The following is a 27,997-nucleotide window of genomic DNA, read 5'->3' on the forward strand; positions in this document are numbered from 1 at the left end:
CCCATTTCCTCCAAGGCAAACTCTCTGTCCATTTTCTTTTCTTTTTCTTTTTTTGATGCATATGTTTCAGAGTGTACTTCAGCTATGATTTTTCTATCTTATTTCATGTCCCATCATAACAAGCGTCTGTACGCATTTCCCTATTCCTGGAGTTATTTTTAATGGCTACAAACTATTCCTTTGTCAGACTGGGCTGTCATTGACTTGCTTTTTTTCTGTTGGAATTGACATTTTAGGTAAAACAAATTCATACAATTTATCCATTTTGTGTCTCAGACCATCTTGTGTACTTCACTGTTGTAATAAAACATGAATGGGGAACTGAGATTTTTTTTAAAAAAGCATTTCTCTGTCTGTATTACGTCTGTGAGCTTTACCACCCACCCAAAAAAAGTGAACTAAAACCTTGTTACAACAACTTTACATTCTTGGGAGAATGACGGGAGAATATATTTGATGCGTTTCTTCTGGCATATTCTGTCTTTGGACACATAGCTCCCACTCTGGAATTGGTTGCTAAAGAGCGTCCTCCAGATCCAAGAAAGCTGTTTGGTTCTAATATGGGGAGACTTTGTACTTGTTTTTGAAACTTCTAGAGGTTGTCATTTTTTGCTTCTAGCATTCAGTCCTCCAGTGACATTTTAAATCTACACATTATTTATTTTGCTTTACTTTTTTTTAAAGCAGTATTTATTATAAGGTCACTTTAAGGTGACTGTTGCCTCCATTACCTTAAGACGGGGACTTGATTGTGCTGGCTGAGAAAAACCATCAGCTTTTTCTTTTCGTTGCAGTGATACTATTTCCCATTATTTAACACATGAGAAATCATAATGTGTTATGTGTCAGTATGTAAAACCCCCAATCAATTTTCTAAGGCAGAAGGTAGCAAATGATGGTGGTGATCATTTTGTAACATATAAAAATACCGAATTTACTATATTGTTGTACACCCGAAACTAACATAATAAGTCAATTATACTTCCCCAAAACGGGGGGAGGGATGAAATTAAAAAAAAAAAAAAGTTGGCAACTTATGGCCCTGGGGCCAAATCCGGCTCGCTACCTGTTTTTGTAAATAAAGTTTTATCAGAACACAGCGCCCATTTGTTTATTTATCCCCTTTAGTTGCTTTCCTGCTGCAGTGGCAGAGTGGCGTAGTTGCCACAGAGAACTTACAGCTGCAAAAGCTGCAGCATCTAAAATGTTCACCGTCTGGCCGTTTACAGAAAAAGGTTGCCAACCCTTGTTCTAAAATATGACCAAAGTATAGTAAAATGCCTTATATATAGTTAACAACCATTGCATTAAGAATGTAAAAATGTCTAAAACATTGATTTCTCAACAATTAATATGCTCTCAACATGCTTTTTTTTTTTTTTTGAAACGTGGCTTTCTTTTTTTTTTCTTCCTTTTTTATCACCAAGAACATCCGCGACACATCCCCTTTGTTGCTGGCTTTTCAAAACCTCTACAGAAGTTTCTGACATTCTGCCGATTGTATTGTAACTTGACACTTTCTCCTCATGCTTTTAATTGAAAATGTTGTATTACATTTTAGAGCATGTCATGGACTTTTTTCTTTTATAAGCAACAAGCAAAAACGTTTGACTTAGAAATAAGCATTTCCTGCAAAATCTGGGTATTAAAAGCCAAGAGGCAGTCAACTAAGAAAATGTCCACTGGATCTACATTCCCTGGCGTTGGCTCATATTTAACTTCTTAGAGGCTCAATGTTGTCATCCGTAAAATGGAAATCGGACCGCCTCACAGGGCCATGTGAAGATAAAGTAAGGAAAGATACACCTGACATGTTTTGGGAACACATTAGCTGCCTGCTCCCTTTCTTCTTTCTACCCTTAGGTTAATTAGAGGAGCAAACAATCACAACTATAACGTATCTTCAGGGATTTTTCCAAATTTGCAACTCTATGTGTGGTGTTTCCGAAATTCAAGTATAAGTTTGGAACCGGGTGGAAATTAGAAGGGTCTGTGTATTCGGGTAAGAGATACAAAGTGGCAAATGTAATAAGCATTCCTGAGTCTCAGAGGCTTAACTTAGTGCAGGTATACTTGTGAGGTACCTCCGTCTGGTGGCTGGTGGGGAACAAGTGTGGTGGTCTGCTCCGTGTGGTATTTCGGAGACCTTGGCTTATTCCACCCAGTGACTCCACCATCTTGTAGGACTTGGAGTTCTGCCCTGGACCTCTGGGCTCACAACCAAGGGAAGAGAGAGGGCATTAGGGATGGGTCAGAGGATCCTGGGTCAGGATGAAAGTAACATAGCAACTTCCATCTGTTTGGCCATAACTCAGCCGCAAGGACCCACCTAACTGGAAATACATCCCAGCTGTGTACACCCAGGAAGAAGGAAGAGATCTGATGAACATTCAGTGAGTCTCTGCCACAGGCTGACCACATCTTCTTGGGTTATTATGGAGGATACATGCTCCCCAGGCATAAAAGACACAAAGATGCCAGTAATCTGAGAACCTGTCTTTAACAGTTACCCACGTAAATAACATTTGGAGACAGTAATGCTGGGTAGAGACAGTTAATCTGTATACGTGTTTAAATATATTTTAAAAATTAGCCTGTGATCTGAATCTGCTTCCCACATGTTGTGTGCCATTTACATACTTTGGCATTCTAAAATCACAGATCTATGACAGAGTAAGTTTAGAGATAGATACTTAAGAAATGTTGCCTTCAGTGACATTTTCATTACCAAAGTGGTCTACGTGGACTCAGATTTATTTTGCTACCCTATAAAAGCAGAAGTCATGCACGGTATTGAGTGGAATTTTTATCCACGAGGGCAGATAGGACATTTGTTGAAATGCTGCCATTGTTATTTGATTCAAAGTGCACAGCTTACAATGAACCACATCAGGACCATTTTCAATTTTTTAATATCTCTCATGGATCTAAGCACACCTTTTTAAAGTTATTCATTTTAAATTATGATTATATGAACATTTTAGGATTATAATCACCATTAAATGAAGGACAAAATTTATCATACCAAAATAGAAATTTAATTTAAAGTAGAAAGAACTTGATTGCAAGGTTTAGCAGACTAGAAACAAGACGTAAAGAGGATATTAAAGAACATTTTTAAGAAGACCCTCAGTAGTACAGATTTACAATAGATTTGGAAAAAACACACTTGCGTTCAGTGATGTTTGTGAAGATCATATTTGAGACAGTCTCATCAAAGATCAAAATTCTGTAAGATTGAAAAAGCACACTAAAGCAAACAAGCCTTTCGGTCATTCCATGGAAAAACTAACTTCAAAAGAAATCTTCATTCAGTACCATAAAGTTGGTGAAGTTTATTTGAGATATAAGTTGCTCTTGACCTGGAGTTGATCCTGTGGCTTTTTGGTCAAGAGTCAAGACTGTATATGGCCATAGGTGATTAAAAATATCCCTTTCACTTTTTCTTGGTATTCACAGCATTTCCTGCTACCTGTCACTTTGTCCTTGATGAAATTTGAGACTGAAAACGAGTTGACAAGGATGGTTTTCCAATCAGTTGTTCCTCATTTTTCCTCGGGTACTCCTTTGTTATATTCGAGTTCAGATTTACTATTCATGAGCCACATTTTAATCAGTGACCATATCCGACAAATGGAAGCTAAGCGCTGGTTAGTATGTTGAAAATAAACACGAGGGCTCTCATTAATGTCGCTGTCTGAATAATTAGTTGAGCATCGTGTACCGAGCAGCGGCGAAGGCAAGCTGGCTTTTCACTGGAACGACAGGCTGACAGCCACGTCCTGGAGTGTGGTCATTAGTGTGTCCCACCATCAATGTCATGTTACTGTGTCAAATTAGTTAGTGTCCCCTTAGGAGAGATGCCGGACCTACAAATTATCCTCCCACACCCCTGGAAACCGTGTTTGCGAAACCTGCGATCAAGTGTGGGCAAATTATTAACACGGCTTATAAATTAACTAGTTTACAGGCTTATAACATTTTACAAGTAGATAATAAAGGGTAGAAAAGTTCTCCAATTGCTTTGCCCTGATGTGAGGGCTGTGATCTGCCGACGTTTCCTGGAGGAGCCCACAGCTGATAGGTTTTCAAGAGGAGCGAGCATACACATGGAGTGTCAGAACGAATGTTTGGAAAATGTAGCCTCTGAAGGGAAGCCAGTGTAAATCCATTGGAAACAATACAATTAACTTCGTTATCTCATTGCTCTGAGAAGTCCGTGACAAGGGTCCTCTTTCTTGTGGTGGCCGTTGCTCATTAATGAGGTCACCAATTAAGTTTGAACTTTGCCAACTGAAATTACCTGGAGAAATATTTTTGATGCATTCTTTTCGTGCTCTTAAGCTGCCTTGTTGAAGGAGAATAACGCTAACACAGCATGTTAAACTCATATGGGAATGACGATTCTTAGGCCGTGATGTATTTGACAAACAGTTTACACTCACATCGATACCTGATACCTAGAAAACAGAGTGTGGACCAATCTGTCCTGAGTTTATCTCCTGTCAAGAAAAGGCACCCACTGGGAGCACCACCACTTAACAGTCTGCTGAGCCCCGGTAGACAGACAGCCCACGTAGTTTCCGGAGATACACGACTATTCAAATCATAAAACTTCACACATCTCTTTTTTGGTTTCAACTTCTCTGTCTGATTAGATTAGAATACATGTGCATTCATGGAGCGTTGTCTGAGTTTACTTTTGCAAGGGAACAGCACACACACAGGGAAGAGGTCGTGCTTTTTGTTCATCCTGTAGTTGCATTTCCCTACCTCACAGCGGGTCCCTTCTGTCACCTTCAGGGCTGTACAGGTGTCATTATCATCTCAAGGATCTAAGCAGAAAAGGCCTGGCATGTAAAACCCTGCTACTGACTGCTATTCACAAAAACTTGCTGAAACTGCTTGAGGATGAGCTGACTTGTCTGTCAGCAACTTCGACTTACTTGGCATTGTATTTGGAAAATACTCATAACCCAACTAAGCCGTGAAAACGCATAGCCTCAGCACACGTGAGCACATTCACAGGCTGACTGTTTGCATGAGAGGGCTGTTTCACAGCCTCCTTCTGCATTTGAAATGCAATGGAAGAAGAACTGTAACCTTTGGGGAGTAAGATTTTGTGTTTGCCTGGACTGGGACTCAGGGATCATCTTACCCATATTTCTCAGAATGAGATAACATTGTAATTCCTAGAAGTTATCCTCAAAAATAAGAACTGTTGGAAGTTAAAGGAACCAAACTTCCTAAGTGAATGACAGTGGCCTCAAGAGTAGCAGTTTTACTTGACTCTGTAACATCTTTGTGCTATAATTCTATAACACTGAACTCAAATTATGAGCTACATGGAATGCTGATTCTAGAAGGGAAAGGACAAAATAGATACACAGATACATGATTATATATTGAATGTAAAAGCACGGTGTCAATAAGGAAGACCTAAGGCTCACGTGAATGTGTTACTTTTGAGGCAACACAGTTTGCCGCTTCTCTTAACCTCTTCTGTTCTTTTTGCTTTCAGTGTCTCTCTGTGTGTTGCAGTCCTGTGGCATTATGCATGCCCCCAACCAGTGACCTCCAGACTTTTTATGGCTGTGAGACACGTTAAAAGTTCAGGGTGAGTGGCAAACAACACTTATATTGTGTACCGATTAAAAGTTGCCATCCGCCTTTGCAGGTGACACGATACTGGATATATTAATCCTTCAGAAGATAATGGAATGCCCCATGATCAAGCATGAGTTCCAAAGCCAGCAGGAATAGGTTTATTGCCTTCCACGATAGCTTTATGGCTTTTCGGAGCAGGATTTGTTACTTGCATCATATCTGTGGAAGGGTGATCTAATGAAGGGTTGGTAAACTTTGTCTCTAAAGGGCCAGATGGTAAATATTATTAACCTCATGGACCACAGCGTCTCTTTTGTAACTAGTCAACTCTGCTGATGTAGCGCAAAAGTAGCCACAGACTATAGGTAAACAAATGGGCGTGACTGCATCCAATAAAACTTTAGTTGCAGAAACAGGTCGTGGGCCATACTTGGCCTAAAGACCGTAGTTTGTGGACCCTGATCTAATGCATCAAAGGGGGGAACAGATGACCTGGAATCAGGATACCTCACCAGGTAGCAGTCCCTCTGTTATTGAGCAAACCATTTATCAAGAAGAAATGGGAATAAAAAAAATAATGCCCTTTTTACTGAGGTAGGAGTAGGCTGTATTTGTAAGGATGAAACAAGATATAATGTACAGGAAAGCACTTTGAAAATTTCGAAACTCCTTACAAATGTAATGGATGCCGCATACCATTATTATGGCTCACCTAGTGGAATATACCTCCTTCACCCTTTTAATCACGTTGGGTTTTCATGAGCTAAATGAGTGTGAGGGAAAGTCTTTTATTTTCTAAGTCATGTGGTTTGGCTGTATGTTCCTTCTATTTTATAGTTGATGGACAAGCTGTTGAAATGCCTCTTTGGTATCAAATACGGATGAAGGGCTATGAGGATAGATTATGGCAGGCTAAAGATCTAATGCCGATACAGAGCTATTAAATTTCCTCGAATCATCAGATTCTGAGAGTGTTTTCAGATCTTCCACCTTTAAAATAGGCCCTAATAAATAATAATGCTTCGGATGTCTACAAGTGTGTTTGAAATTCACAAGCCTTGCATGTCAAAACATAGAGACAGGTTCAGCAAATATGCTTCCCTGGACTAGTGGTACTAATTAAGGAAAGTCATACTTAAACAAACAGCTTGGTGAATAGAGGGGTAATCAGAATCTCCATTCATGAATTCCTAGTTTTGGGTTTTTGTTTTCTGACAAAAAGTAGTAGGCTAGTCTTTAGATATGTTTTCATGTCTTTCTATCATTTAAGAATTGTTTTCCAGTAACAGAGATGCACCTACGTGATGTTAAAAAAATTAGTTGTGTGTTCTCGCATAAAAGATGTCTGGGGAAAAGATGTCTGGGGGAGAGCAATTTGCGCTTTCTGTCTTTATGCTCTGCTTGCCTGTTTAGGTGTTGCTTCATTTTCACGGTCACATGATGGCTGCTGGCTCACCAGCCACTGCTTCTACATCCTGAAAGGAAGAGGCAAAAGCACAAGGAACAAAAAGAGTAGTCCTCCCAACTGAGGAAGTCCTCTTTAAAGAACTTGCCCTGAAGTCTTGCTCAGTGGCTTCTATTTACATCCTTTTCTCCACCCCTAATATAAGGGCATCTGGGAATTGGATCCTTAGACTTGAGAAATTTGTTGTCCCAGATAAATTCCAGGTTCTAGTAGTAATGAAGAAAAGGTGTATGGTCACTGAGCAGCAATCGTGGTTATTTATATGAAATCATGCTCTCAGTTTTTCTTCCATGTCTAATTTTTATTTATTTTGATGAATGCCTTCTTTCTTTGACTGATTTGTGTGTATAATGTCTTATTTGAATTTTACATGTTTGAATTTCAGCTTATTCAATTCTCAGCAGAGATACATAACTCAGTAAATATTTTAGGACCACAATATTCTTACTAGAAGTGCCGTGGCAAATCTGAGAAAGCAATTTCTGTCTCATGAGAACCATCAACCAAAATTTAAACTCCCAGGGCTTCCCTGGTGGCGCAGTGGTTGGGAGTCTGCCTGCCGGTGCAGGGGACACGGGTTCGAGCCCTGGTCCGGGAGGATCCCACATGCCGCGGAGCAACTAGGCCCGTGCGCCACAGCTGCTGAGCCTGAGCTCTGCAGCCTTCGAGCCACGGCTACTGAGGCCCACGTGCCTGGAGCCCGTGCTCTGCGGCAGGAGGGGCCGCCGCAGTGAGGAGCCCGCACACAGCGATGAGGACCCAAAGCAGCCATAAATAAATAAATTAATTAATTAATAAAAAAAAATTTAAATGCCCAAATTTTCGAATGGATTTCCTCTCCTCTGGATGGGAGATTTTGTTAAAGCCTTAGTCCTAGCATGAGGTCCTAGGACATACAGGCCTGCACCCAACTGTGTTGTTCCCAGTATGTGTGAGGGCTGCCACGGATGGCTTTGAACTATCCCTCAGAGACTGGACAGTGCCGCCTACTCTACACCTCTGCTTTGCTCTTCGCCATATGTCTGCTGAAAGCTTACTCTGGAGGGTGGAGGAGACAAGTAAGCCACTCCCGTCCAGTTTCTCTCTTCCAGATTGGCCTGTACTTTATTCTCGGGAAAATTACCATCCCACAGAAGAGACTTCCCTTTCCTTCATAATATTGTCTCTGCCTATACCAGCCTGTGGTAGATGCTCATGAAACATGGTAGCTGATGCATTCACAGACATTTCTTGAATGCCTGCTGTAGCTGCAGGATAGCAATGTGGGTAAGAGTGTCTGCATTGAAGTTAAGTCAGCCTAGGTTCACATTCCACCATTTCCATTTACTGGTTGAGTGCCCCTGTGTCAGTTACTTAACCTTTCTGGGCCATGACCTCCTCATCTGGGAAATGGGGATACAAATAGGAGCTGGATTCCTATAAAGAATTACTGAGATGATGCTTGTAAAGAGCTTAGCACAGCTCCTGGTAGGTAATAAACGCCAGCATTGTGCCGTGCGCCCTGGGTGATGTGCTGGAAATCCCAGTCTGAGGAGTTTTTACCATCCTCTGGCTGGTCCACTGGCCGTTACTGTACTGGTAGACAATGTATATTTCACAATCCATTGCTTCTCGCCTGGTGTTCTGTTGGAAGTTTAAGTAAAGCCCTGGGAGGTGGCTTTGATGCCCGTCTCCAAGGACTCTGCAGCCACGTATACAGCTGGACAGCCCGGCTAACAGAACTTAGATCTCTGGGTCCCTTTTTGACGCTTTCCCCCGAGAGGCAAGCAGTTCTTTCTTTATTCCGTGTTTTGACTTACTCAGATGCTGGGCCTGCCCAGCAAGCAGAATTCACTAACTGCTTTCAGGTTGGTATTGCTGATGATAATCTGAAACTCAGTAGGGTTTCACTCATGCAGGCTGATGCTACATGAGGTCGGTCTTGCCCGGCCTCATCCCCGTCCCCGCCTTCGTGCTGAGTCTGCAAAGCGGCCCCTGGTCCCCACACGTCTTCTTGGGACTGGCCCTCAAAGAACAGTGTCGTAGGCACAGAGAAGCTGCCGCATGACTGTGGCAGAGATCATCAGCTGTGCCCATGGACGGCCCAGTTGGCGACGTGTCCCAGAGATTGAGAAGCGCTGGCGACCCCTTGACCATGGCTGTCTGTTGATTAGTTGACTCTGTGGAAGTAGTGGCTTGCAGGAGTGGCTCTTACGTTATCAAGAGACTCTTGGAAACTAAATTTTTGCTCTGTGGTTTCAAGTATTTTATTTAGACACTGTACTGTGCTCAGATGCCTTAAAATCTTCCTTGCCCCTGGACCATGCGATTCTCTGCCCGGAACAATTTTTGTGCTTCACAGAGCTAACGCCTTCTCATCCTTCATTATTCAGTTCAAATATCACCTTCTTGGGGTGGGCTTCCCTGACTCCCCCCATTAAAGATGATTTCCCTCTTCCCCCGTCTCACTCTCAGCCACCCAAGCCTCTTGTCTGTTTCACTTACTACAGCTCTGTCACCTTCTGAATATACCTGTTAACCAGGTCATAAGCAAGAGGCAGATCTGTCTGAATCAGTGTTGCTTCTTCATGGCTGACAGTGCCCAGTGAATAGTAGGCAGGCTGTCAGTCAGTATTTGCTGAAGCAGTCAGAGGACATTTGGGATTTCCCTGTGAATTTCTATATTTCATGGTACTAAGAGGACTGCATCTGGGTGAGAGAGTAAGAAAAGAAAGGAATCCATACACGTCACCTTTATTATAGGAATAGAATCCTTCCCTTGGGTTTTCTCTGGAAAGCTTCCTCTCTACCTTGTACAAGTCTTTGATGCTCTGTGTGTCCCATCCGGAAAGGGTTATACATCATCACCTTCCCCATGAAGACAGAATCATTTGCCTTTTGGTTCTAAAGCTTATGGTGGGTGGTATAAGTTCATTAAGGGTGTTGGATTCCAAGCCGAAATCCCAGCACTCTCATTCCCTGGCTCTTTGTTCTTGGACAAATTACTTCCTCTCTTTGGTCCTCAGTTTACTTACCTGAGGCAGGGGAAATGGCATGACCTAATAAATAAGCTCGTAGCGTTCGTGCAAGGGTTAAATGAGATGCTATGTGTACAGTACTTTGCACAGGTTCTGGACCACAGTGACAATGCTGTTCATTCAGGAAGATCAACAGGAGGGTACTGGGAACCACACTGACAAAACTCATAACGTCCTTTCTTGTGATCTTCATTTTAAAGGGGGTAAAGATGGTGAAGAACCTGGATTCCCTATTAGATTCGCTCATTTCATGCACTGAATTACCTTTAAAAAGTGGAAAATGAGCGAGCAGTGGGATGACCTGTTTTATATTTGTTGTTAGCATGTCGACTGTTGGATGTGAGGGATCTGTTTCAGATAAGGCCAGTGATAAACCTCAAATGCTGGGATGGCTCAGTGTTTGGAGCTCAACCCACATGCAAAAACACCTTTGGAATTTGGAGTTGAAGGTCCTGCACTGTCCTTACGCTGCCTGGCTGGGGAGATGTTTCATCCTTAAGTGATCAGAGCTCATTTGATCTCCTGCCTCACAATAGACCATGTCTTAAGTTGCCTGGAAATTCTAATTTTAAAAAAATTGGGGACTTCCTGGTGGTCCAGCGGTTAGGACTCTGCACTGCCAATGCAGGGGGCCCGAGTTCGATCCCTGGTCAAAGAACTAGATCCTGCATGCATGGCATAACTAAAAAAAAAAGAAGATCCCACAGGTGGCAACAAAGATCCTGCGTGTCGCAACTAAAGACCCAGCGTGGCCAAATAAATAAATAAATAGTTTTTAAAAAATTGTACCCTTGATGTATCGGTCCTGAAAATTTACATATCTCTTTTTTGAAAGGAAATTCAAGTCTGTATGGATTGAACGGAGGTAGATGTAAATATCTTTCATTGTGAGCTTTTATTTCTTTCACCTGCTTAAGGTAGAGGGTCTGTTCTGGTTGCTATGTTGTGTTAGTTGGGGCCTGGTTGAACTGTGCTGTTCGTTGTGCATTTGCTGTGTGAAAGCCCAAGCACAGAGAGGGATTTGTCTCTCTCTCTATCCCACAGCTTTTGGTGGTAAAAGATGACCTATATCAAGTCACATGCTCTCATTGACATGATTTATGGAAGAGCTAGGGTTATCTAAGAAATTTAAAGAGCCGATAGGGGCTTCCCTGATGGCGCAGTGGTTAAGAATCCGCCTGCCAATGCAGGGGACACAGGTTGGAGCCCTGGCTCGGGAAGATCCCTCATGCCGCGGAGCAGTGAAGCCCGTGCGCCACAACTACTGAGCCTGCGCTCTAGAGCCCGCACGCCACAGCTACTGAAGCCCGCGCGCCTAGAGCCCGTGCTCCGCAACAAGAGAAGCCACCGCAATGAGAAGCCTGCGCACCGCACCGTAAGAGTAGACCCCGCTCACCGCAACTAGAGAAAGCCCGTGCGCAGCAACGAAGACCCAACACAGCCAAAAATAAATAAATAAAAAAATAAAAGCCATTAATTTTTGTTGATTTATAATTTGTCCCTCTCAGCTTAATAAAAATAAAAGAGCATGAGTAAAATACAGTTTAGGGCATCACATTTGGTTGCTAATATCCTTTTTAGAAGCAAAAAAGCTGAAGTTCAATGAGCAGGAGTTAAGTGAAGCAAACGATTCAGGAAAAACCTTTATTAGACTCATAACAGCCCTTGGAGTGGCAAAGACCCAGCTTTTCTTCCATCTATAAAAAACATGCAACACCCTTGTCTCCAAATACCATTTCAGAAACGAAAACAATAATCACGAAAGGGGAAACAGATCCGTGTAATGCGAGACTTGATTCGTGTCGTTTACACGGGAAGCCTGACAACCTGGATCACCACCCATGCAGCCGTCTTCTCAGTATCCTGATGTCTGAGCATCAGCAGGAAAGATTAGGAGCGTTCCAAGGGGTTTTCTCTGATGTTTTGAAATGTTGCTGCATTCAGTGTGCCTCTCAGGGCCAGGTGAGTCTGGTTATGATGTGCTGGGGCTTGAATCTCACATTGCCGCTTCTTATGGACCGTCAGTCAACCTTTATCTACCGTGGGTGTTCACATCAAGAGAGGCCGTCTTTGTCCATTTCTGCCCCAGATCATTTGTTACTGGTGACACACATCTATTCCTTCGCTTCCAGCCCACTTCTTAAACATGATAATTTTTTTAAAATTCTACTAGAATAAAGCATGCATAGGGTTTTCTATAGTTGTATATGCCTAGAAGAACTTGCATTTCATGTTATCACCAATCCTTGTGTGTGCAGTTTCCCCCTTCTCCCTTGCAAGTAATGAGAGAGAAGAGTAGACTTTTTAAAACTCATGCAAAACCTAATCCTGAGAAATTCCAAAACCAGCGGTGAAGAGAAACAGTCTAGTTGTGAAAAGTCTTCCCTGTAATAGCTGCCTTTAGTGGGAGTTTACATATGAGCTCACAAAACTCTCTGAGATGGGTATGATTCTAAAAAGTCCATTTTACAGGTGAGGAAACTGAGGCCTAGTGAGGTGAAATGATTCCCTCAAACTTCTCTACTCATTATAAGTAGAGCTGGGATTCAAACCCAGCCACTCTTCCTCTAACCACCGCACCATATTGTTTTCACCATGTCAGCGTCTTCCTAGGGTGTTGATTTGCAAGCATGGTTTTGTTTGATCATACGTTTTTCACTTTGGGGCTGCTTGTATGCTGCGTGTTGAGACTTTATACTTCAGTGCCATCTAGCCAGCTCTGTTTGATCTTAGTAGCCTTTTTCAAATGCTTTAATTCTTTTTGCTAGTACAAGAGCTTTGGGAAATAAAAGTTAAGTCCCGATGTGATTCAGAACAAGGACAGCCACTTAATTGGCGTTCTTCGGTCTCTAGTTGGACGTGCCTGTTAAGACATTTTCTCTAGATCTTTGAGTCATTTTTCTCTGGTACATTATCCTAATTAACCTCATCTCTGCAGCCCTCATTTTAGTTCGTGTTAGCCTCTGACTACCCAACGATTGAAGTGTTCCACTCAATCACCTGTGTGGAAAAGTGTGGCAGGCGAGAGGGTCCCCTTCCCAAAGCAGCAGTCCTGTACCTGGGGCATTTTCCCAGCAGGCAGGTTTAGTTCTTGAGATGCATTCACCTGGAAGGCTTTTTATTTACCAAAGTGAAGGTCTGGGTACTTCCAGGTAACACTGGGTAGCAAAGTTAGAAGATCTTTGGTTCCTTGGTCAATAGAATTCCAGATTCATAAGCTGTATGCCAAGGACTTTGACATTCAAAAATAACAGATAATAGGTTTTTAAAAAACTTAGTAAAATATTAGGCTTGAAAAAAATATAGAAAAGCCAGTCACAAAAGACCAACGAATAAGCAGTTTTTACTCCAGGGGCTGGAATTGTCCGTATGTCCTTGTTGACACAACCAGCAGACCATTTATAATGCGTCTGTGCCTTCAGATACTGAGCCCACCATTTGTTAGGCCTCTTGGGTAACTTGGGACCAGTTTAGGCATACAGAGGAGTTAAGTGGGTCATGATGCTGGGAACGTGGCTGGTAGAATGAGCTTCAGGAGCATCTGGAGTGGGGGGTTCAGATCTCGCTGTTAAGTCTCGGTCTCAAGTCTCGTGCAATGCTCTGTGTTGGATTCCTTCGTGGAGTCGTTGACCGGTTTGTCGCAACATAACCATTCATCACTCTGCTTTTGTAGCAACTCCAGCAGAAAGGGATCTTTGTTTATAAGTCCTAGCAGCTCTCACAGAATTTGGATCTTCCTGGTTCTGTGATTGGTCCCTTGTGTGCCATGTGCCTATCCCTGAAACAGTTTCTGGGGTTGGAGCAAGGCTGGGTTGGCGGGGAGGTGTGAAGCAGTGGGTAGCCTGGCGTGGGTCACGTGCTCGTCTCAAGAGAGGTGAATGACCTTTGACCTGCACAAGACAATGGAAAGTGGATGAAAGGGGTGCTTGTTTCAGAAGAAAGGGACAGAATTTTCGGAAGGTAGAGTGCGCATATATATCCTATAAGGCACTGTACTTTTTTTTTTTTTTTTTGAAGCACAGGCACCTTTTAATTTTGCAGTAATTTCAAAGTTACAGCGAAGTTGCAAGAGTAGTCAAGGAACTCCCCCGAAAGGATCCCTTTGCTTACATTCAACATTTTGCTCCTTGGCTCTATCATGTCTTATCGATCTACCTATATAATACACATACACACATATGTCTATACTTGTACATAATTGTTTTCAAAACCATTTGAGAGTTGATTGCAGATGTCATACCCTTTTATTCCTAAATAAATCAGGTTTGTTTTTTTTTTTCCCTAGGAACAAGGACATTCTCTTACATAACCACAGTACAATGAGGTAATATTGATACAATATTAATAAAATATAGTCCAAACCTCAGTCCCTATTCAAATTTCATCCAGTGGTCCCGATCATGTCCTGTATAACTATTTTTTCCTGGTCCAGGATCCAGGATCACTCAGAAAGGCACTGTACTTGATGCACAGTAAAGATATAGGACTACAGAGTTGGCAGGAACATTTAAATATGTAGCCCAGCTCTCCAAGATTGAGTGTCATCTGAGATGTTCCCCATTAAGTTCTGTGCCTACTACTTGGACATCTCCAGTGACATTGACATCGATGAAGTGGGTTTTGCCTCAAAAATACTACCATGCCTCTGTCCTCAAGGAGCCTGGGCTTCATTCATTGCTGTACTCCTTCCATCTGTCCTTCTGTCCAGCCATCCGCCAACCATCTGTCACTGTCGTAGGTCCTAAAGCAAGGTCTTTGACTTCAACATACTTACATCTACAAGGTAGACAGAAAAGTCGATTATAATACAGTGATAGAGAAGCTACAGAAATACTGATAGATTGTAAACGTATATATGAGGTTGGGGAGGAGGCATTGGAGGTGGGAGATGGGAAGCCCCCCGACCCCCCCGAAGCAGTGAGATCTGGCTGGGACCCCTAAGGATGAATAGGAGTTAGTTACCAAGTAGCCAAGGGAAAAATGATCAGATTGATGGACTTACTGTCTCTTCTAGAATTAAACCCTACATTTGGACTTGGATTTGAATTACCTAGGGAAAACGGCTTATAAAATACCTTACTTAGCCCAGTTAAAATATACGTGTCTTTTAGGCCATACCAGTGATGTTAGTGATGGGAAATAGCTGCTGATGAAGGGTTTCTGTCCAGGCTAGCCACATGGCCTCTGTCAAGTTACCCTGATTGCCTTTCTCCTACTAAGTACATAACAAATGAGTGAATAAAGCTTCCATGGGTAAAGTTTTGGTGAGTTAAGTTATAGAATTCCTAATAACACTTCTCTAAGAATTTTGAAAGGATTGGATTTTGTTTGTTTTTTCATACATTCTTGTGGGTAAAAAAAAAATATTCTGAACTTCAGTTTTTGAATGTTACCTGAAGATAAAAATAGTACCTTCCCAAGGGTTAGGGTTTATATGGAGAATAAACATTGATCCATATGAAACACTGATCATGATGGTGACACCTGGGAAGCACTTAATGGATGTTACTTACTATCAGAGGGTGTCTGTGATTTTTACCCCATAGGTTGTCAAAGGCTTAAAAAAGTAATTTATTGTATCAATGACTAATAACTAGTTGATCTAAAAATGTTTTTCCATATACCCTGAATGTAATATATTTTTTATTTTCACATATTACTTCTATTATAAAAATTAAGGTTATTAATGATGGTAAGATTTAGCAGAGAACTTTAACTCCACATGCTTTTAATGCTTCCCTGAATTAATAATTTTCATGTCCGTCATATTTTCTCCTTGGCCCACAATTCATCCCATATTTGGATCTTGGCAAATGATGACTTGGTTAATTAGGCAGTCTGTTAACTCTGATTACTGAGTTATAACAGATCAGTGTAGAGGCATCACTGTGCGATTTGGATTCAAATGCTCTTCATTTTATCAAAACAAATTTACATTTAGGGGTAAGTATGTTGAAATGCATTAGGGTAAAATGATGCATTTCATAAGGAAAATTTTAAAAGGATAAAGAATTATTTCCTCCTACTAAGTTATTTTTTTATTATGACATTCGTCACATTATCTTTCACTAGGAATAGACTTAAAAGCTTGGAATTTTCTTTTAAAGCTTGAAAATTATAGCTGATTTAATCCCTCTATTATACAAATAGGATGGATGCATTGCATTTTTATTTAAGCATAATTTAGTGTAGCGACACATGGTTATATTCCAGTTCTGACCACAGTGGCCTCTGATACTGGACTTACTTGTGGAAGTGAGTCTTGACTGTGTTGGGGGGTGGAATTAGTGGGTTCCATTAAGGCTCGCTCTCTTTCACAGCTGAAGGCATTGGCAGTTATTAAATACGATTGGGCCTTTGTAGTCCTTTCTCTTCCTTGTTTAATGGCTCCTCAATCCTTAAGGGCAGTTGGAGTATCAAAACCTTGTTCGCTTACTCCATCTCCATCTCTGCCTGCCTGCCTTCTTAGCACAGAACGCCGAGCCTTGCGGAAAATGAACAAACAAGTAAACACAAGAATAATTTTCCAGATTCTGTGAACATTTGCGTTAGCTTCCCGTAACAGTTCTATGAGGTGTCGGTAGCATTCAGAAGACAGCACCTCACCCGTCTCTCCCTCCCTGCTTTCGCACACACCTACACGTGCACGCGCACGCACACACACTGAACTCCGTAACGGGTACCCAGGAGGTGCTGAATAGGTATTTGTTGAACACTGATTGGTGGAAAAGTTGAAACACTGACAGTCTCCCACCCCACGCTCCCAGGCTGCTCTTAGAGCCGGTCCAACAGTAGGGACCCTGTCCGATTACTGCAACCATGAGAGTAAGTGGGGCTGATGAAGTTAATATTTATTTTTTCAATAAGCTTACTGAAGTCTGACCTTTCTGAATTGCTGTGTTCTAGTTCCACGGGAAATAGAGCTAGAGAGAGAAAATGTTTTTTACACTCAGTGAACGTAGTATGTTGTTGATTGGTCATATTGAGGTGACCATAGGTCAGAAATAGGAAACCCTAGTTCTTTAACGTGATTCAGTGAAAGCATCTAGTTTATGCAAAACTGGCTTTTTTTAAGGCTAGAAGACCCTCTGACTTTGTAGATAAAGCAGAACTTTGCTTAACTCAAAATGGAAGTTGGGTTTTTATGAATTTGATTATTTTCTCTTAATTGGGAGCATTTAGTAATAATTATAGGTGACGCTCATTTTGGAGGGGCTTGTGGCTGGTTGTTCAAAGGTAAAGTGATGTTTTGAGCTCCAGTGTGACAGATTTGAATGACAGTCAGCCTGAATAATTGTTTCCCTACCTCCCCATTCCTTCCAAAAGAACGAACCAAATAAGGAATTTTTAAAAACCCAAACCATTCTGGAGTATATGAATTTTTAGTCATTTTCAAAAGACGTACTTTGACAGAGAGACATCCTCGGGGGCTTTTATGTGTGAGGTAAACCCATTGGAACATTAATTTCTTTCTTTTAATGGGGCTTCAGATACCTAAATAATACATGTATTATAATAATAATTTGCCAATAGAGAACCTTCTGGAAAACAACTCCCTAAGGAATGAGATAAGAAGTGAAGTCCAGTTGTCTTGTTTTTTTGGCTGTGCCGTGTGGCATGTGGAATATTAGTTCCCCTAGCAGGGATCGAACCCATACCCGCTACACTGGAAGCACGGAGTCTTAACCACTGGACCGCCAGGGAAGTCCCAGTTGTATTTTCAAGTATCCCTTCAGACAGAACATTCTTACCCCACATCAGTGGCCCCCAAGAAGTCTTAATGGCAACGTCAGGGAACTTTCTCAATTAAGTGCTTCTTTAATAAATAGGTCTGTGGGCAGAAGCAAGCAGCCTTATTGGAAGGTTGGGTACTATGACTCTGTGGTTTTATTAATTACATTTATTCTTTTAAAATGACCCTGGATGAAAACAACCACCCCTTCTGTGGTCATGGTTAGCAGATGTTTACCGTAATATTCTTTGCTCCGTGGGAAAAAAAAAAAAAAAAAATGCCTCTTCCACCCAACAAAAACAGCCACAGTTTGCTTGGCTCAGTCAGAACTTTGGCGCTTGGGTCTTACTTTATATATCATGGCTCCAGTCACACAGCCTTTCCAAGTGTGAGGCTTAGGTCACTCCAGCATCTGCAGGAGCGCCTCACTCAAACAGTGATCTATTATGTGAGCGCTTAATTCTTATACTGTTTTTGGCGTCCACCCTTCCTCATTGAAACCAATATCCTATATGCAAGGCTCTCTTTGTTTTTCTTGTAGGAGCATGCTGGCTCCTCCTTAATTTCAAAGCCTTTCACCTAGGTCTGATGGTCATTTTTGTGAGGATTTTGAGCGTAGAGACAAAGGCAAGGTTCGCCTTCTCCATCTGAGAGTTTGGATTTTCCTGGGCTCTCTCTGAAATGAAAGGCATCTCCTTGTCTCATGTTTTTTGTTTGAAAGGTGTCTTTTCTTATTGCATGTTGGGTGTGCTTAACCACCTCACTTCTCATATATTTTTTTCTTGCCAATTCCTTTTTTTTTTTTTTTTACAAGCACTAAGTGCTCATGAACCTTTAGATGGTCCCTGCCTACACCTGCCATTCATGGTTCTAACAGGTATTTCAGAAGCAGCCCCCTCATTTGTCCTGATTTCCGCTCTGAAGAATGCCTCTTGCTCTTCGGCAGTGCTGAAAGGAAATACAACGGCACAACTTTGCTTTTCTTGGGAAGCTCCTCCCTTTGGAATGGAGAACTCTGGGTGGCTCTTCTTATTTTGTCTCCATCGCCAAAATAAGCAGGGATCTTGCATAACACCAAGGTAGGAAAAAAGAAGTAATCTTAAGGGAAACGTACGTTCATGTCGAGAAAAAGGGAGTTAGAACGGGACAGAGGACAGTGGTCCACAGAGGTAAAGACATCTTTTTCATTCAGCTAGGAAACCAGGTTTTGATCATTCTGGTATAATTTATAAAATAAAAAAAGTTGCTTCCTCCCATCCCCAAGTCTTTTCTTTGATCCAGTTAAAAATAAATCTTGAGATTAGAAAACCAAGGCTCATAGGTTAGTTAATTGACGTATGTGGTAGTTGGAATAGATCAAGTCTTGTATTTGTGAAATTATTTTCCTACGATCTTAGTTAACCCTAAGTGATTCCCTTGGAGATGACTTGGTTTGAGATGCTTGCCCTAATCTGAACCCAGTGCCAAAGCTAGCCAAATAGGATTCTTGTTTGGTCTGACTTTAGGAACATGGAAGAGACATCTGAGCATTCAGATGAACCAAAGATGTCTACTCTAGCTGTTTGGCTGATTAGTAGACATACTATTTGTCCTTTTAAGTGATTCCAAATAATGTCTGTTGATAGAAACAGAGCAGACACTTCAGTGTTTCAGACTGTTTGTGGGTGGCAGGTTTTGAAAATGGCAGCTAATTTGCAAAAAGAAGAAAGAGTAGGAAAAAAAAAAAAAGAGAAAGAACCAAAAAAACAAAATCTTAAAAGTTTCAGTTTCATCCATTCTCAAGGTTTGAAAATTTCAAAGCTGGGGGAACATCCAGCAACGTTCTTTCGCCACTGTAAATTAAACACTCGTGTCCTTCAGATATAGCTGTGAAGGCGGTAGGGCCCAGGAGCATTGTGGGCACTGGCATATGTCAGCAGTGCCAAAGCCAGAGGGATTTTGGTTGGGCTCGCACAAACGGTTGACAGGAGCGTGGATAGCCCCTAGACTGGGGAGCCTTGATTGTGCCTGGAACTGACTGTTTATATGTACACTTCTTTCTCACGTATACAAAAAGTGCCTCCAAACAAAAGCCTAGTCATGACCTAATAAAGAGCCCGCTTCTTAAAGAGCCCTACGTCCCTGAGTGCTGACACAGGTAGGTTTGGAAACTAGCATGGTGGACCCAGGCTTGTGTTCAATCTGTTTGATTAAAATAAAAGTCTTATTAAGATTTAAAAACGTACATTAGAAAAAAAATTCCAAACCTACCCCTCACCCCCGAAACAGGGAAGCAAAGCCATTTAAAATAGATAATTCTTAGATGTTGGTTTAAGGTTCAGCTATTTTAATTCGTTAGTCCACTGCTTTTCCCCCCAAAGGTTTCAAAAAAGGTTTTTAGTAGTACCTGAGTCATTTCACTGTTGGAAAAATGAAGTTTCAAAAAATCAGGATATGGGCACACACAAAAAGGAATTTGAGTTAGAGTTCCTTTTAAGCTTTCGAGAGTAGGCTACGTTCTGTTATTTTTCTAGTGTTTTTTGTCATTTGAGTTTAGTCAAGCTATAAATGGTGGCAGATACCATCTCTATATTTGCGGGTAGTAAGAAAAGCTTCAAGGAATATGTCAGAGCAGAACTAGAAATCCCAGAAGTCTTGTTTAATAATTAGAATCTGAACATTTATCACATTTTTACTGTTTGTCAGCTACTACTGTAATATATCAGCACTAACTTACTAAATCCTTATGAATACTTTGAAATAGCTACTCTTACTACCTTCGTGTCTCAGATAAGTAAACTGCGGATCAAAGAGGTTAGCTGTGTTAAATTGCCTGGGGTTACGAAAAAAGTAAGTGAAAGTAAATAAAGTCTAGAGTCTGGTTAACAGCAATGTACCAGTGCCATTTTCCTTGTTCTGATAATGTACTACAGCTATGTAAAAGGTCATCATTGGGGGAAGCTAGGTGAAGGGTATATAGGACTCAGTGCTATATTTGCAACTTCCTGTAAGTCTATAATTAATTAAAAATGAAATTTTTTTCAGAATGGCAGATTTTACACTTGAGTCAAGGTCTCTTTGCTTTTGAAATCCAGCTTATTCACTGTTGTCTTCATAGATCGTTTGACCAGCAAGAAGATGGCCTTTGCTCCACTATCTTTCTAGGTTAAGAGTTTCAGTTTACCCAGACCATTTTGTGTGGGCTCCCGTAACTCAGTGTAGTTTTAGGAGCCAGAATTTATCCTTGCCTTTCTTGCTTCCTTATCACTTTCCTCCTTTCCCTCCCCCAATCCCACAGTCATCCACTCTGATCTTGATAGAGACAGTGGAGATCATTTATCTTGTCATTGGAATCTTTCAGTAAGTGCTTTGCTGAGGAGAGGTGGTCTGACACTTTTGATGAGTTTCAGAATAGATTTGTAATTCCTGATGTGTACATGGAAATGCATATGGACATCTAGAAAGGAGAATGGCAATAGTAAGCCAAAAATGTACCAGCTTACAGCATGTAAATATCTTAAGCCATGGAAAACTTACGTTCACAAGGCTAATTATTTTTGCAGCCGAAAAACTACTAGAGTGAAATTCAGAAAACCAAAGTTTTAAAGCTATATCTTCTGCTAACTTGTTATGTGACCTCAGTTTCTTCATTTAGGAAATTACTGAGAAGAGAATCGCGTTCTACCAAAAACTTTCACGTATAAGTAACTTTGTGGCATTCTGTATGACACAGCTTCAAAGCTGTATCTTTACTGAGTTAAAAATGATTGCTGTGAAAGTCGCTTAATCTTTTTTTTTCTTTTGCTTTTTTAAAAATTTTTTATACAGCAGGTTCTTATTAGTTTTCTATTGTTGCTTAGACTTATGACTGGAGAATCAAGTTCCAGAATATATTGGTGGATTTAACCAATTGATTAACTCAAATAAGTATTTGAGATCTTTCTTCTTTTCTAACATAGGTGTTTACAGCTATAAATTTCCCTCTGAGCACTGCTTTACCTGTATCTTATAAGTTTTGGTATGTTATGTCATGCTTTTCATTCATCTCCAAGTATTTTCTGATTTATTTTGTGGTTTCTTTTTTCCCATTCGTTATTTAGGCATATGTTGTTTAATTTCCACATTTGTGAGTTTTCTAAATTTCTTTTTATTACTGGTTTCCAATCCATTCTGTTGTAATTGGAGCACGTACTTTGTTTTATTTCAATCCTTTGAAATTTATTGAGGTCTGTTTTATGGCCTAGCCTATGATTTGTCCTGCAGAATGTCCCATGTGTGCTTGAGAAGAGTGCATATTCTGTTGTTGCTGATGGGTGGGACTTTCTATAGATATCTCCTAGGTCTATTTGATTCTTAGTGTTGTTCATGTTTTCTGTTTTCTTGTTGATCTTCTGCCTAGTTCTGTCCATTATTGTCAGTAGGGTATTGAAGTCGCCAACTACTAGTGTTGAATGGTCTGTTTCTCACTTCAGTTCTGTTAGTTTTTGCTTCATGTATTTCAGGACTCTGTTTTTAGGTGAAGACTTCCTTAAAAAGAGAGCATTCTTGTTGTGTCACCTGCTTTCAGGACTTCATTCAGTCTTAAGGTTTAAAAATTACACACACTGATGAAAAAGCTTAGTTTTATAATGGGGCAACTTTCTGACACTGATGGAGACATTTAGGCCACATTTACCTTGGTAAAGAGAAGTGAAGGATGGATGGCTTTTTTATCCCATGCATTTTATAACTGTAGGCGACCAGTAGGGTCCAGCTGAGGCCAAACCAACATTGTCTTGGATAGCAGGTTGATGGGGGCTTTGACTTACCCAGATGTAAATCAGTGTTGCATTTCTACTTTTCACTTACTCTGTGTAGATGTGGACTAACTCAATACAAACATGTTCCATGGCAAAAAGATGCTTTTTTTAGCAAAAAAGAATAAAATGCAATTTTCTCCTTGTTGCTAAACCTATGGCTCTGTAGCTCTTTCTGTGTGTAGGTCACATGGCAAACTGCAGGTGCATCTGTCATACAGAAATTGCTTTTCCCCCCAAATACAGAAATGTGAAATAAACCAATTTGGGCACAAGTAGTGTTTGCTAGATTTACTTAGTATCTATCACACAGCTCCCTGCACTCACTGTATTAGGACTAATCAAAGAGTTAGAACTGCCTAGTTTCGGCAGAAATGCGTATACAGCTTCTACTTAGTCAGTGATACTACTGAGTGATTGTTTTTGCTAACGATATCATGGCCAAACATATAATTTTTTTCTTTTCAGGAGTACTGTAAATTTGTTCTAGACATATGTCAGTGGGAAAGCAGGGGGTGGGGTAATACTCACGTGTACACACATCCATACATTTAGACATAAATAGGTCATTTTCACTGAATAAAAATTTTAGAAGTCATTTCTGTTTCATTTCTTTATTTCTTTACCCATTTTATTATCCTTATCCACATTTTGGTGTTTAATCCATGAGCGATGAAGTAGTTTAGTGGTGATTTTAAATTCCCTATGAATGAATATAGTTTTTCAGAAGGGATTTTGCATTTAAGTTAAAAACCATTTTATTTTCCTGTCATCTCTGTGAATAGTCCTTAGAGTTGATTGTTAGTGGAGGAAACCATGTGGTTCTGTACCTGAACTTTCTCTGAGAAAGGAATTATTGTCTTTGTCATTTTGTTTCCACGTGTGACCTCCTTACCTGCTGGGTTTCCCAACAGCTGTCAGCTAACTACTCTAGCACCATACTGTTACCTGCTTCCTGGTTCACAAATATGAAGTAAACAGAAAATCTTGCTAATTTGAGCCCAGTAGGAACCTTAACACTGTAATGAGGGACTGATTTTGAAAGCAGACAGACATAGCTCACAAGATGAGAGCCAAATTTTTAAATGATCTTAAATAACTAATTGAAAGTAAGAGTGGTACTTAAGAAAGAGGTGAGATACTGACACATGGAGGAATTAACAAATGGGAGAGAAGAATCCTCATGGAGTCTTAGTGATTATGCAGTCTTCCTTGGGTTGCCCCTGATGCTAATCTAAGTGTGGGAATGATAATGTACCTTAGAGGACAGGTTTGTGGTTGAAAGGCTCTTGATAGATTTTGACAAATTAAACAGTGGTAAAGATGTTTGGAAGTTATCCAGGTCCTTACTATTATTTATGTCAGTGAACTAGAAATCAGTGGTTAATTTGCAGTTCTTGTAATTTTTATGATACTCCTGTTGTTGTAAATTTAGCTGTGTGAGGCATCAACTCAGCGGGATACATTTTATGTTGTCAGCTACCTTTTGACATCATAATAGATTTCCGTTGCCAAATCTTTCTCGATAGAATAAATGTAAAAGAGAGCTGCACAGAATATTTGGATCATATCCAGATACAAGTAAACGTGTGATGGACTTTCTGAGATTAAAAGGCTCAGATTGGAATGGAGCGGGAAGGAATGACACCCTGTTGATTTGCGGTTTTCTTCTTTTTCTTATTATTTGCCCTTAACCCATTCTAGATCATGTTCTAGTTAGGCATCCTGTATCTTGGCTCAAAGCTAGCCTGCTCTTTGCTGTGTGGTCCCTTGTATGATAACCAAAGTATAATTTGAAGTTACTGATTTTCTGCACCTGTTAACTGTTAATGCCTCTATGCCCTTTTTATTGCACTGGATCACAGGTTCCATAGTCTTATATTTTTCCTCATTGTTTTAGCATCTGTTACATTATTTTAAAGAAAACATTTACATTCTCTCGGGATAATTAAAGACTCGATTGGAATTGTATTTTGTAGCTGGGATGTTTCTTTCCTCCCTCCCTTTTCTCTAGTTTATTCAGAATGCCTCCTTTATCCTCTTCTATAGCACTGCCCCTTGAGCTGCTGACAACTCAGGAGGGTTGAGGATTGAGTTGAGAGGATTAGTGGACACCACTGCCTTTTTATACAGTTGTTCTCTGAGAGTCTCTATTTTGACCTCGGAATTATTTCTTTTTCGGCTCTCTGCTCTATTATGTCACATATTTTTGTAGATGTCACTTTGATCTCTGGGAACGTCTAGCCTCCCATTTCTCTGATGTCATTTGCTCTGCTTGAAAACTTGTTATGACTCTATTGGCCAGGCTGTCATTTTGCCCTTTCATACACCTCCTTCGAATCTCTTCAGAGGAACTTCCTCCTTCATCCTTACTGTGAGCTCAACAGTCGTACAGAGGTATGGTGTCGTTGACCTAAGGATCTCCAGCCCGGTGGAAGGAGCGCTTCCTTGTCCTTCATCTGTGTAATTGGGTTATATATCTTAAGTACCTTGTTTGGAGTGTCCATTTGGCAAGAACTCTGCTACTGTATTTGGCCGTAGCCTTGCCTGCTCCTGATGTCTAATAAATGTTTAATGATAATTGAAATGATCAGTTCTCAATCCACAGTGGAGAAGAGCTTATTAACCTTCTCTAGGCACGACTACGTTGTCCTTGAGATGGAAGTTTCTTGTATTGTGTACTAGCAACTTTAACTCAGATCCATTGCACTTGCAGGGTTCCTGCCCCTTAATGCCGTAAAATGATTTCACAGTATTCGTCTCTCTTCTGGAAGGTGTACACCCTTGGCCATTGCTTCAAAGAATCGCCAGTGTTATTGCATTCAAGATAAATTCAAATAAATGCAATTGTGTAATGTATTGCGGGGGCACGCACTTTGAAAGTTTCATTATAAAGTAAAAAAAACAATTACAGAAAACCACACGCACACACGCACACACAAACTGATTCTGTACAGTGTGTTCTATTTTCTGCACTGCCCCACTGTCGACTGAGCATTTGAAATCTGACTAGGGATGACTGAGAAGCTAAATTTAAGTTATTTCATTTTAGTTAGTTTATACTGTAATAGCCACATGTGGTTAGTGGCTGCTGTATTGGACGTTTATGTATATGTATATATGTATATGTCAGTTGTGTTATGGTGGATGTCTTTGTAACAACCATTCAAGTCAAGAAATTGAACTTTGCCAGCCACCCAGAAACCCCCTCAAGTGCCTGATCCCACTCACAGCCCCTTCCAAGAGTGACCAGTACTTGTGTAGTAATTATTTCCCTTTGTTTCATTACTATTTTATTACCTACATATGGATCCTTAGACATGGTAGTTTAGTATTGCCCATTTAAAAAATATTATATGTCTTTTAAGTTTCTTAATTTACAAGCTTCCCCTCTATTTCTTTCTTTTCTTTACACTTCCTTTTGGAGAACCCTGGCCGCATGAGCTGCAGAGGTTCCAAGAGCCTGGATTTGTATGATCGCATCCTCAGCTCACATGTTCCTTTGCCCTCTCTATTTCCTGCATATTCGCAGTTGGGTCCAGAGGCTCCTGGTGATCCCTTTGGCGAGACTCTAAGTGATATTGTGTTCTTTCATTCAGGAGGGACGTAATACCTTATTGTCTTCCTTTTTGTGATGTTAGTAGCCGTTAATGCTCACTGGCTAGATCCATTAATTCCCTGGGAGTTGCAAAATGGTGATGTTCTAATTCCGCTGTTTATTAGCTGGAATACTTTTGTAATTTTTCTATTCAGCTACTCCTTGGTTACCCAATGGAAGTGTTCCTATAAGAGATACAGGAAAAATGCCTGTTTTTTCCCAACGTTTACCAGTTTTCAAAATAATGGGTTGGTTCCGTATCCTCCTCTGAAAGCAACCAGTAAATTTTAATATGTTTCTGCATCATGAATGTAAACGTTGGTTAGTTTCAGTCCATTAAATTCCTTATCTTCTTATTGAAGATCACATTGTCCATCTTTGATGATGGGACTTCTTTACGTTGGCTCCTCTATCCTCCTGAGATGATCCTACTGGTCTTTGATTGCTTCTTTGCTTACTGCTCTGATGAGATGCTTCAGTCTCACCTGGAACATCTCTTGCCTGAGGACTGAAATAGGATATTTGCCCAAAAAAAGCTTGGATTCTCTTAGTGGAAATTTGTGTGTCAAGACCATTATCATACTGCTAACTGTGCTTGTTGTTGGATTGCTATTTATGTCTAGGCCTCATGAATTCGACTGATTATTTCCACTTCATATTCACGATTAGAGGGCTTTTAGTTAGCTTCTTATCTGGTACATAGGTATGTATCTCCTTTCTACTATGCTGAGGATCCCAGTTCTTGAGAATATGGAAGCTGATAGAATTAAAATACTCCATAATTACTAATTTGCACATTTATCCACCTCATACGTACAACAGTCTCAGAATAACAATGCTAATACTACAGTCTCCAATTACGATTACCAAGAAGTTAAACACCTTACTACATATACTATTACTAATCATTATTATTTTTTAATGGCTTACTATGTCTGTCTTTTCAGAGCATATAGCCATTTATACTGTACTTTCCCCTTTTATCACATTTTAGTCTTAGTTCTATAAGTAAGTATATTCAGAGCTCAACACTAGGTCTTATGTTAATGTCTTTGATCATTTTGTCAAAAGCTCATTTTCTATTAGATTTCTCAGGAAGGGCTCCTGGGAAATACATTACCTGAATTTGGGCATTTTGGTGACAGTTTGCTGCTCCATTTAAATTTAAAAAGCAATTTTTGCTGGCTGCAAAATTGTTGGTACATATTTTTTTCTTTAAGTACCTTGGCTGTGTAACTCCGTTTTCTTCTGGCTTAAGTCTTAAGTCCAGAAATTTTACTAGACTCTGTCTTGGTGTTGATCATTTTGGTACAGTATGCTCAAGTATCCAGTGACCTCTTTCAACATCTAGTCCCAAGTTGTTTTTTTTTTAATTTCAGGAAAGTTTCTTTGAATATAGCTTTAGGTATCTGGACGGGTCCCTTCCTTTTATTTCAATTTTAGGGATTCCTGTTCTCTATATGTTGGATCTTCTTTACCTAACTTAAATATTTGACATTTTCCCTTAAATTCCTTTTGTCTTTATCTTTATTTCTTGCTTGATTTTTAATTTTCTCCTCCTTTTTTTTACCCTTCTAGCCTTTTAACTTTTTACTAACTTTTACTAACTTTTTACTAACTTTTAACTAACTTTTTAACCTTTTTTTTTCTATGGTATGTGGGCCTCTCACTGTTGTGGCCTCTCCCGTCGCGGAGCGCAGGCTCAGCGGCCATGGCTCACGGGCCCAGCCACTCCGTGGCATGTGGGATCTTCACGGACTGGGGCACGAACCCGTGTCCCCTGCATCGGCAGGCAGACTCTCA

At 40.5% G+C, this 27,997-nt stretch overlaps 1 protein-coding gene across 9 annotated transcripts in view; it reads left to right on the forward strand.

Annotated features, from left to right (window-relative positions):
• FOXP1 (forkhead box P1) overlaps positions 1-27,997 on the forward strand; it is a 695,723-nt gene that overhangs the window by 308,755 nt on the left and 358,971 nt on the right. For 7 of the 9 annotated variants that reach the window (XM_024747009.1, XM_024747006.1, XM_024747008.1 and 4 more), the window contains one exon: positions 5,522-5,617. The exons of the other annotated variants lie outside the window; for them this stretch is intronic. The gene's annotated coding sequence lies outside the window, so the exon portion shown is untranslated. The remainder of the gene's footprint in view (positions 1-5,521; positions 5,618-27,997) is intronic. 9 annotated transcript variants of the gene reach the window in all.

Source organism: Neophocaena asiaeorientalis, unplaced genomic scaffold (assembly GCF_003031525.2).
Source record: "Neophocaena asiaeorientalis asiaeorientalis breed wild unplaced genomic scaffold, Neophocaena_asiaeorientalis_V1.1 scaffold130, whole genome shotgun sequence".
NCBI lineage: Eukaryota > Metazoa > Chordata > Mammalia > Artiodactyla > Phocoenidae > Neophocaena > Neophocaena asiaeorientalis.